General features: G+C 46.8%; 1 long non-coding RNA gene across 1 annotated transcript; it reads left to right on the top strand.

The window, feature by feature from the left end:
- Positions 1–5,980: 5,980 nt before the first annotated feature.
- On the top strand, positions 5,981–10,957 carry LOC310895829. Its single transcript, XR_014580985.1, has 2 exons — positions 5,981–6,481; positions 6,592–10,957. It is a non-coding gene; the product is annotated as an uncharacterized lncRNA (long non-coding RNA).
- The last annotated feature ends 275 nt before the right edge of the window (positions 10,958–11,232 follow it).

Genomic DNA, 11,232 nt, shown 5'->3' with positions numbered 1-11,232 from the left:
AAGGCTGGAATTCTCCCCCTTGATGGTGTTGAGGAGCAGGTTAGGCATAGCTTTATCAGCTACTTTGCAGACCATACTGGTCCAGCCCTGGTGATTTTCTAGGTCTTTTCCTGCTCAGTTTCTTCTGATTGTCTATATTACAGTATCATCTAGCTTGGCTGTAGCTGGGCTAGGGATCCTATTACACCTAGGAACTGTATGAAAGCATTAACCAAAGGACTTTGTCATTGTTTAGGAATATGTTTGTCATCCTTGCAAATTACCATTAAATAGCAATTTTGGTAAGCTTGAGATAGTCCTGGAGCACTCTGGAAGGAAAAAGCATTTGTATGATACTTTTGTGTTTCACCATAAATGCAAAGAAAGATCACTTAAATGATAAATCAGTAGCTGTTCACCTATTGACATGTTTCACCTCACATTTTTTCATGTCATAACACAAATCAGTTTGATGTCTGCTCAACCTCTTTGCTTAGCTTTCTTTCAGTGAATTATCAGGAGCCTCTTTCAGAGGTCCATGGTAGGCATCTGTTGTCCTTAGAGAGCCTTTCTGACTGGGACAGACCTTTTACTAAGTTGAGGTAGAACGAAACCAGGACTTGTCTTGAAAAAGTTCCTGCATGAGCCCTTATGTCTCTGTATCTCTCTGTTTCAGAAGTGGCAAATTTGCTGTAGCTAAAGTATGTGGGTTTTTTTGTTTTGGAGGTGTTCCTGGGGTTTCTCTATAGTTCAGATTCTCCCATTTTGTTTCTTCTCTGTGCGATAAACATCCATGACTGTTCTAGCCCCTCAGGTTCTTGTTGAGTAGCGATGAGCCACTGGCAAATGTATCTGCGGCTGTCAGACTGTGGAGGAAGTTGGCCAATGGCAGCTTCTGTTTTTTTCCCAGCTAGGGAGGCCAGTGCTCATGGTTTGGTCCCTTGTCCTGCTGCTTACACAATCATTTTGATGGCCATCTGATGGGAAGGGCAAGGCTGCAATCACCAGTTCCCATGAGGTCCAGGGCAGATCCTGATGGTATTACTGAAGCTAGGACAATCTAGGCTGCCTGGATTGTGTCACTGGGAGGTTATAAAAGGGCTAGAAAACTACTGGAAACCTCCACTCTTGCACAACATCACATTCCTTAACTACTGCAGCCAGCTTCCTCTTGTCTTTCCTACTAAAATACCTCTCCCAGACCAGGATTTTCTTACTGGGTTTCCCACTTAAACACACCTGGCAGCTGGTACCCAATATGTTTGTTGTTGCTGTTGTTGTTGTTGTTCTGTGATGGGTTATTTCACTGTAATTTCTTGGATATTCCTTTTTCAGCATGCCTGGATCCTGTCTTAAAATGTAATTCCACTCTGCAGTCTCAAAATCCTCCAAGTGTCTTTGCTTCTTTTGTCCACTTTGGCTCAGTTTCTCTTGCTGACTACTTCCAGTTTCTAGCCTGTTGCTCACATCGTGAATGCTCCGTGGCCTGAACCCCTAGCCCATACTTGGGTTAGTTTTTTGTTCTAATCCTTTTTAGGATTAGTGAGTCCTTTTCTCACTTTTGGGTCCTTTTCCACGTCTGTGCATATGCCTCGGGAGAGCTGCACGTGCCCTGCCCCGGGCTGCAGGTACCAGCAGATACTGAGGTTTCTGCGAGTCAGGTCTTGCTCAGGACATTGCACACAGCATCTCAGATGGTGGCTTCTGCTGTTCTAGTGATGACTAAACAGTGGGGGTGTTGGAATTGCTGCCAGTGGTTAGCCTGAGCAGGACAAGGAGGCACAACAGCAGCAGGCTCTGAGCTTCCTTATGTGCCAAGCTCGCCGCTTCCAGCACAAGGCTGCCTCATTCCCTCACCATCTCAGCACTTGTGGAGTGCCCTGGCTTCTCTGTCAGAAAATAGAGGCTGGATCGAGCGTTCAGACAGACCCACCTCAAGAATTTCAGCCAGGCCATCTCACAGTGGAAGTAAGACTTTTTCCAGGGGCATTAGCTGTGGGATCTCCAGAGTTATAGCCCCATTAATCATGAATTCCCCAAGAAACTGCCCTACCCCATTAAATACACTGGCATATTTTTTAATAAGGTCACCTGCCTTGTGTCAACTGAGATGGAGTAATTCCCATTTTCATTACCAGTTCGATCAATTTAATATCCAGCCTGCTTAGGGACTGAGCTCTGGTGATGCCGCTGTGTGTGTACTGCACAAAATGCATGGCGTTTTACATGCCATTTCCATCAGGCCTAACAGCACACCTCCTCTGTTAACATCAGCCCCGCTGTCGTCCCACTGATGTCTTTCAGAGGAAGACTCAGTGGCCAGTTGAGGAGGTGTGGCTGGAGACACTCTAGCTTCTCTTTCTAACAGGAGCTAGCTGCCTCCATGGGGACACCAGGTTTCACACTGGTTGCAGTTGCGTAGACACAGGTCATGCATCAGGTCTTTGTGGCAAAACCATCACAGGCCACCACACTGTTCCCACACTGTCTTGGGCATTCACTGGCCAGAACCTCCTGTCTTGCTGTGGGAATTTCAGCTGCGGCAGCAGGACCTGCCTCACCATGCAGGGCCAGTGGCTCTTTGGGGGCTCACAGACTTGTGCTGTCCTGTCTGCAGAAACCCAGCTTCGGCAGAAAGGAAAGGTCCTTTTCATTCCTTTTATGCAACCACTTCACCCCTGGCAGATTTTTTCCCCACTAATTGCCTTGAAAAATGACTCTTATTGGCTTATTTGGGCTGGGAGACGGACCCAGGTAATTCAGATGATCAGATAAATGTCACTGTGGCCAAGGCATGAATAGCAGGTAAATGACAGGTATGTTCCAAAGCCTAGACCTTAAATATTATTAAAGTTTTCTAGAAAGGAAAATCTATGGTTTTGTATATTTTTCTCCAATAGTTTTGGATCACTTGAGGTTCTTGAGAGCATCCTGACTAGCAGCATCTCAGAAAAAAAAAAGAAAAAAAAGATGAATGAATTAGAGACCTTTTATGTTGCAACTTAGTCACTCTAATCTGTAAAGCAATAATAAAACAAGCTTCTGCCTACTAAAGCACCATGGAGTTATCCCAGGAAAACCAGCCAACCAAAAGCACACCCTCCCCATAAAAGCAGGATTTAGGATCCGCTGGCAGCCACCCTCTAGATGGGCTGGGTACCAGCACAGCACCTCGTGCTTAGGTGAGACGCTCACCATCTTTTTCCCCACGGCACCCCGATTAACAGCCACCTCTTGCAATCTGCCAGTAAAGAGGTGCAGCCGTCCAAATTTAGTCTAAACCGTGCAGGGGCGATCTGATACAGTTCACCCCCCCACCTTCAAGCCGGCGCTGAGACTCTCCGCTGTCATTTACCTCCTGTGCCACTGGATGGCAATGTTGGTCAAAACGTGCACCGGGTTTTGCAGCTGCTGGGAGAAGTGGGAGCGAAAAGAGGAGTCTGGCAACGGGTCCGAGCGCAGCGGGGCTGAGCGCAGCAGAACCGGGGATGCCGTGGCCTCCAGCCGGCGGGAGGCGCATCCCCTCGCAGCGTGGTGATTTCTCAGGACCACCCACTCCCCCCGATCACGGATATTTATATTGTACTTTAAACGTAGCACAAGTTACCGGCTGGAGTGAGTAAGAATCACGTTGTCACGGCTTGCTAGAAATTGCCTAATTTTATACTTAAAACTATACTTACACTTTGTGAAAACGATTTTGTAAGCATGGCATTGCCGGGCTCAATGACTATTCAGTGCACTCATTTGAATGTGCATAGACAGGGCTTGCTTGTACTGCTGCATCAAAGAGAAATGCTGAAATGAGTCATTTGTGAATCACGGCTTATTTTCTGTTGTTAGCTCATCTGGAATCCCATGGTGATCAAACAGCCTTTTAAAATGTGTTAACACATTGCTACTCCGTGTGTTTAGCAACAGCCCAGTCCCAATCAATTGTAGCTAGTCACCCGTTCTAAAGAGGTGATATTTTCTGCTCTGCATCAAGTGGCAAGGACAAAACCTGGAGACGAAAACATGGTAAAGTCCTGCTGTTCCAGCTTCTCTTTTCCATGATGATTCCACCCTGATTTCATAGTGTTTTCTGTCTCCTTGCTTGCAAGGCACAGTCCAGCAGAAGAGCCTGCCTTGTCTTCCAGGAGAGCTGGGACAGCCGCTCCTGCAGGACCAGAGATGCTTTCCAGGTGCAGGAGTGGAAGGAAGCACAACAAACCCAGCCCCAACAGCAATGTAAGGTAGGGCCCTGGTTTCCAAGCGGGTGGCTCTCCGCAGCAGTGCTGGCTGTCCCCATGTCCTTCAGCTCCATGGGCTGTGTAGCTGGTGGGCCAGACTGTCACCACATTCAGGAATTGATCTGCTTGGGGAAGTCCACACTTTTTTTTTTTTTTTTTTTTTTATACACCCCACACACAAAGTGAATTCATCCAGCATGTCTGGGAGAAAAAAAAAAAAAGTGTTGGCATGAGGCTGGAGAAGAGGGTGTGAATCCCTTAAGGCTGCTATTGTCATTGAACTCTCTGGTGCAAAACCACAGCCTGAGGTTCTGAGCTTCACCCCAGAGCGACTGAGGCTCAGGATCTGATTCCCTTCTGCCAGCTCTTTATTGGAGTGAGCAGCTCAAGATGGAAACATCTTCAACCAACACAGCAAGCTTCACCACAACCCTCCTGTCAGCGCCCGAAGCCCTGTCTGCAAGTTACATGGCCATAAAGGACAAATACTCTGCCATCAGACGCTTCTTCTGTCACACATAATTGTAGCTTAAAGATACTAAATAATCACATTCACGTTGGGCCTGATCCAGCCCCCAATAATAATCCTAATAACACTGCTCTTATCCAGCCACATGGATTCCTTTCAGTCCCCAGTGTGGGCTCTGTCACACTAATTCAGTAGAGGAGGCCATTCACTGTGGGGCTAATTTAGTTTAAAATGTGGACAGCCCATTTATGGGACAATTTTTCATTCCTGTTCTAAATTCTCGTGCTCAATCAGCAGCCTGTAAGCCAGGTCAAACCAAGACATCACTCATTAATGTAGGCGGTTGGGGCTTACAGCCTCCTGGAGCTGTTTGCGCTGTGCTCCCCAACAAGAGGGACAGATCCCCTACATAGGAAGAAAAGTAGAAACCCTTTTCCAACACTGGAAATAAATTTCACAGGATCACCGGGCTGAGTTTGGCCTCACGCTTGCTATCAACTTTTGCCTTCTGAAAGGAAACAAATGCCATTTTCCTGCTGTGAACGAGGAGTGCCAGTTGGAGATAAGAAGAAGATGTTCACCCTGCTGAGATGGACACCTTCCTCCCACCAGCACCGACCAAGAAAGGGGGCTCCCAAGCACACAGGGAGCTGTGGTCCTCCTGGGGAGGCTCCTGGCTAGCACAGGACTGTTAATGAAGCTCAGGTTCCTCCATGAGTCTGGAAGAGGATTAAGCAGTGGCTCACTCACAATTTTTGAAACACAACCCACAGCACGTTGCGGGAGGAGACAGGGTTAAGACGTGCCCATATCCATACCCAGCAGTGAAGTGGGCAGCAAGACAAATGCCCTGGGTCCTTGCTCTGGGAACCAAAAGCTAGGCAAATCCCCTGATTTCAGCAGTGCCCCCTCCATTTTCTCTCCAGGGCTATTTTTAAGCTGGCTGATCCCAGCAACATGCCTTACAGAGGGACAACACAACACTGCAAAAGGTGGAAGTGGAGCAGGAAGCGAGGGAGATGAGAAACACCTTTTCAGATGGCTTCCCCTTGTGTGGGCAGCTGTGGCCTTAGGGGCCAGATTTCCCTGTGACAAGGGAGGCTGTAGTGGAAGAGCTGGTGAAAGGAGTAATAAGCACTGCAGGTGGGAAAAAAAGATAGGGCAACCACCCACCAATAAATATAGGCAGGGCAGGGCTACATTTTGTACAGCTGGGACCATCTGCCTAATGGCAGGGAAGGGCAAGATAGGTGTCAGGAGAGGGCCCATTTCAGGTTAGCAAGGTTAAGTGCAAAGCAGGTGATGCTGACTCTGGGGCAAGTGATAGCCTGCCTGTATTTGCATGCCATATTTTTACAATGACACTTTGCAGAGTGCCTGTGTTTTCTGAATAGCCCCAAATAAACACTACACCCATCAGATGTGCACATCCCTTATATGTTTTGAAATAAGTACCATCAGCTAGAAGACAGTGAAGGGGGCAAAGGGTTTAGAGACTCGGTGCTGCAGAGCCCACTTGTAGCAGGATCTCTGGCAGGGTAAATCTCACCAGAGTGCAGCCTGGCTTGGTTTCCTTCCTTTTTGTCCAGATGTCCCAACTGTATCCATAGGCAATTCCCTTCATTCCTTTGTGTCCTGGTTATCTTCAAGATACGGGAGAGAGAATGATAGATCTACCGTACAGAAAGTATTTATAATTTGGATTTTCCTATTATTATTTTTTTTTTTGCTGAATTTCCTCTGTTTCTGCCTTTACTGTTTGAAGAACACGGGGGTTTATATTCCAATCTCTGACACGGAGGTATAGATATGCATCTCCCACAAGTACAGTATTATTGTCCAACATGCAAATCTGAACCCTCAGGAGACTAAGACACTTTTAATGCTTTATTTTTACTTCTTTCCTTTCAGGCTCTTTCAAAACTGCGCTTCATGGATACCAGGAGAAACATGGATGCGGAGAAGATGATGCTAAACCTCATGACTCCAGGAAGCGGTGCCTTAAAAACATGAATCGCTCTGCCATGAAGCTTTGGATGAATTTGCAAGGGGGCAATGCTGGAGTCTGTAGGAGGTTGGGTAAGGGGTGGGAATCTGCACAGCTCAAGTGGGGGGCCAGCCACTACACACTGCGGCCTGTGGAACGCTGCCCAGGCTGTCCCCACGGGGGAGATCTCCCATACTCAAGCACTAGGTCGAGGATTGTTCTGCTACCAAATTCTCCAAAAATGAGACACACAGGGGCGCCAAAGTCTCAGGAAAAGAAACCTCAACGTGAGGCTTTTTGCTGCAGAGCTGCTTGTGGGCAGCCTGCCTTCCCACAGGAGCAGCAGCTCATCAGCCCTGGCCTGCTTTTGTTTGCAACCATGCTGGGGCTTCACAGGCCCCTGAACTTGCCTGTCGTAAGCAGGATAGGTGGCTGCTTGCTGCTTTTAACCCTGCTCCTCTGGCCAGAAGTTCCCAAAGGAGGGACAAGGTGTGCCCAGGTGCAAGGGATGTCACTCCCTCGGTAGAGCCAGGCCATGTTTTGTCCTTCTTCCACAAGCGAGGCCAGTGAAAGAGTGATTCCACTAGCCCTGGGCTGCCATGAGATTATGCGTATAGAGGACTGCTGTTCCTTCTGCTGCTCTTTGGGAAGATCACACCCAGAGCACGGCCTATGGTTTCTCTCACTTCAGAGGTTTTCTTCCACAGCAGTAAGGGAGGCAGGCGACACACGCCGGTATAAAACACCCCAGAAATATAACTGAGTCAAGCAAGCTAGACCCGTGGTACAGGCTGCCGTGGAAAGACCATGCTATTCACTGCTTCGTTTTGCTTTGCTCTCTGCCGAGTGATATATCTTAGTGACAAGTCACTCTAGCCATGCAACACTGCTTTTAATGCCATAAAGCATCGTGGGGTGTAGGCATGTGCTAGGACAAAGGCTAGAGCTAATGTTAAAGGCTAAATGTATTACAGCTGAATGCAAGCTGGTCTCGATTAAAGATTACAGCCTTGGAAGTTTCTTGTTAAAAAGTCACTTGGAGGTATTTTTTTTGTTTTGTTTTGTTTTGTTTTTTTTTTGTGTGTGTGTGTGTATTAATATTATGGACATCAGAGCCTCCAACAGTTATTTTCCAGTAATATGTCTTTTTGTAATTATTTGACACATTAAAATATATGCCTCGCAGACAGCAGTTCTAATGTTAGCTTATATATATCAAAGTAGATTTTATTTAAACACCACTATGGAGACTGCCAGGCTTTGTTTCATAAGTACGTCTTGGAATTATTAGGGTGTTTTATTCAATGCACTGAAGAATGCAATTCCACTTCCAATGTATCACATTGTGCCGGGGTGGATACAATGCCCAAGTGTTGTTAGAGACACACCAAGAGTTTCAAATGTGGGTGCCCAGGTTTAGATACCGAAGAGCACAATTCAGCACCTGAATGGAAGCAGCCTGTTGCAGAGAGGCCCCGAGCACGCGCTGCTCCTCCCGATATCTCTCTCCTGACGATGGGATGCAATGTCAGCAGCAGCAGGAGGAGCAGGTACTGGTCTAGCGGATTGTTCTTGGTTTCCTTTCCTTGATCTTCACCAAACCAGATGCAAGACCTTTGGGAAATTCCTTATCTTCCCCTTGCATCGATTTACTTATCTGTAAAGCAGATAAACTAATAACACTGCATCTCTCAAGGGTTTGTTGAAGCTTATTATAGAGTTTGAGAGGGAAGTCATCATAACAATGACCGTGTTAATATGACATGAATGTAACATGAAGGAGCCCCATTCTGCTCCATGCCAGTTTGTGGAGCCTCGTTATTTGCTTTAGCAGAAGCAGGGATTTGACCTGTACTTAAATAACTTCCATTTGTTTGTCTTGTAGCTAAGAGATAGCATTAAAAGGAAAGCTCACTCCTGCCTATGTGTAAATATTCAGCACCTGAATAGGTGTTCTTTTCCAGGGCACAGATTCTGCTTCTCAACACTTTCTCGGGATGTTAGTACAGACTCTTTCAAAGCTGCTGCAGATCAGAAGATACCCCAAAATTAATGGATCAAAATCTTTCCCAGATAAGCATACACATACAGAATTTATTTTACTGAGCAAGTAAATATTTAAGATAAATATCCCTGGGGGAGGAGGGTTGTGTGAGGTTTTATGGCATATCTTATTATGGGCTCAGTTTTGAAATTTTAATCCAAGCAAAACTCATCATGTAGAGACTTAGCACTGGAGTGTAACTTGGTGCTTTGTCCTCAGGTCAGTGGATACATGCAGTTGCATCAATGGATTTTAGGGCAGGGGGCAGTGAAGATGGTGAAGCTTTACCCAAAGAAGAGAAGCCCTCCCCATAAACAATTAATTTAGTTTAGCAATAATGCTTTGTTCAGGCAAGTCACATTGGAGGATACCATTCTGTGAATTTCACCTAACGATTTTAGTGATGAAAAATTATAAAATAATATATGTCAAATAACAATTTTGTAATTGTTTTTCAGTGGCATGGTCAATAAAACTGCAATCTGCTGCAGCTGAGATTGTTGGCAAAATAGTTTCCTGTATTTCAAATGCAAAAGTCTTTTTGGAGGATGTGTGAGCAGACAGAATCACCCAGAAAATACTCCAATTTTTTATGCCCAAGCTGCAAGTGGAACTGTTTTCTTAAAACTGTGTGGGTTTTTTCCTGATTAGCAAATGAAATGTACAATTAAAAAAAAAAAAAAGTGACTAGGGAAGAATAATCAAGTAATCAGATCTCGGCATGTTTATAGTAGCTAGATTTCTTCTCCTGAAGACAAAAGTGCTTGGTGGCTTTAGCATGGATTTATTGTGCTTTATAAAAGTGTCAAATTCCTTGCAAACATTTGCGTTTGAGACCCTACAACTGTTCCCTGAGTGATCAAAAAAGCTGAAGTGCAGAGTTTTACCCCACAGGTGCTGTATCATTAGGATGGGTTTTTAGGAGTTTGTTTTCTGGAGGTGGAAATCTACTGAGCCCCAAAGGCCCTACGCTGGGAAAGGGGTGTCAGTTGAACCAGAACGTACCTGCTACATTTCCATACATCTACAGCGTGGGAATTTGCAGCATGCGGTTGCTCATGCAAACACCAAGAAGTCCTCAGCAGAGCTGTTGCATGCGTACGGCATTGCATGCTTGGTTTTCCCTCTGGATTACTTCCTGGGTTTGCTCGCTTAGTTGCTTTGGCGTAGTTGGGTTAGCCAATAAATATTAAACGGGCAGATGGGGACCCACGTGTGAAGAAAAATAATAAAAAAAAAAAGAAAGAAAAGAAGGAACAACAACAACAAAAAAATTTTTCACTTTTACTTTTTTTTTTTTTTTTCTCCTGGACTGCAAATGGCCGGGATACACGGGGGGTCCCACGGAGAGGTGTGCAGCATGCTCGGCTGCATCCCCACGCGTGGGTCCCCGGGAAAGGCAGAAGCTACCCCTGCTACCTGAATATCTCTGCATCTCAGAGGAAAACTCTACCAAAAGTGATGGGCAGGACAGGCGCAGGTGGAAGCAGCCCCGCACCCAACGAGGCTCCCCTCCTTCACCCCAAAACCCGTTCCATCCACTGGCTTGGTCCGCAGAGTGGTGGGTGGAGGCTGCTTCTTTCCCTTCTTATTTTTTCCTTTATAACTTTTTTTTTTTTTTTAATATACTGCCAGGTATTGCCTTTTTCCTTCTGCTCCTCTCTCTGCTCCCGGGAAGACCCCAGCGCAGCCTGGAAATCCTCTTTCGTGGGGGATGCTGGTGGATACGACCCCCGGTAAGCCGAGGAGACCCACACCGACCTGAACCTCTCCTCTTTTCGCTGGAAACCCTCGTGCCGGGAGTTTGGCTGGGGAGGGGAGGGGAGGGGATGGGGGAGGCGGGTAAGGGGGCGGGCGGAGAGGTGCCCCCCTTCCTTGGCGGCATGGATCCTACAAAAGTCTCCACGGGCACGGGCTGCCAAAAAATCGCCAAATGCGACTTCTGTGACCACAAGCCGGTGGAAATCAGCCTGAAGCCTGTGCCCGGCACTGAGGAAGGGAGAAGGAGAAAGCAACAGTGCGAGGAGCGAGCACAGTGGGTAGGGACCTTCTGCTGCCCTCTTAAATAGGTGGCAGAGGAAGGAGCTCCGCGACAACTGTCGGAGATTTACATCCCAAATTCACCGCCCAGCTGCAAAGCGGCCGGCGATACGGAGGGAAAGAATAAAATAAAATAAAATAAAATAAAATAAAATAAAATAAAATAAAATAAAATAAAATAAAATAAAATAAAATAAAATAAAATAGTGTAACCTCTGCGCTACACCTCCCCCCCAGGGCTAAAAAAGCGTAGGATTGAGCCCGATGCCAGCCAGGGCTGCCCCGGGGTCCCCAAAACCGTGTTGTGGCCGCCTCCCGGCCAAGCGCACGGCTCCCGTCCGTGCGGGGCTGGGGAGGGGCAGGGGGCCGGGGGATGGGAGCAGGGGACGATCCCGACGGCAGGATACGAAGAGTGGCAGCCAAGTTTACCAGGAACTTTTCTCTAAAGGCCAGCTTCAGACCGGATTAATTCCCCGCCTCT

Source organism: Anser anser (genome assembly GCF_964211835.1).
Source record: "Anser anser genome assembly, chromosome: 2".
Taxonomy (NCBI): Eukaryota; Metazoa; Chordata; class Aves; order Anseriformes; family Anatidae; genus Anser; species Anser anser.
The sequence above is the reverse complement of the archived record's forward strand: the minus strand, read 5'-3'. Positions and strand labels throughout refer to the sequence as shown.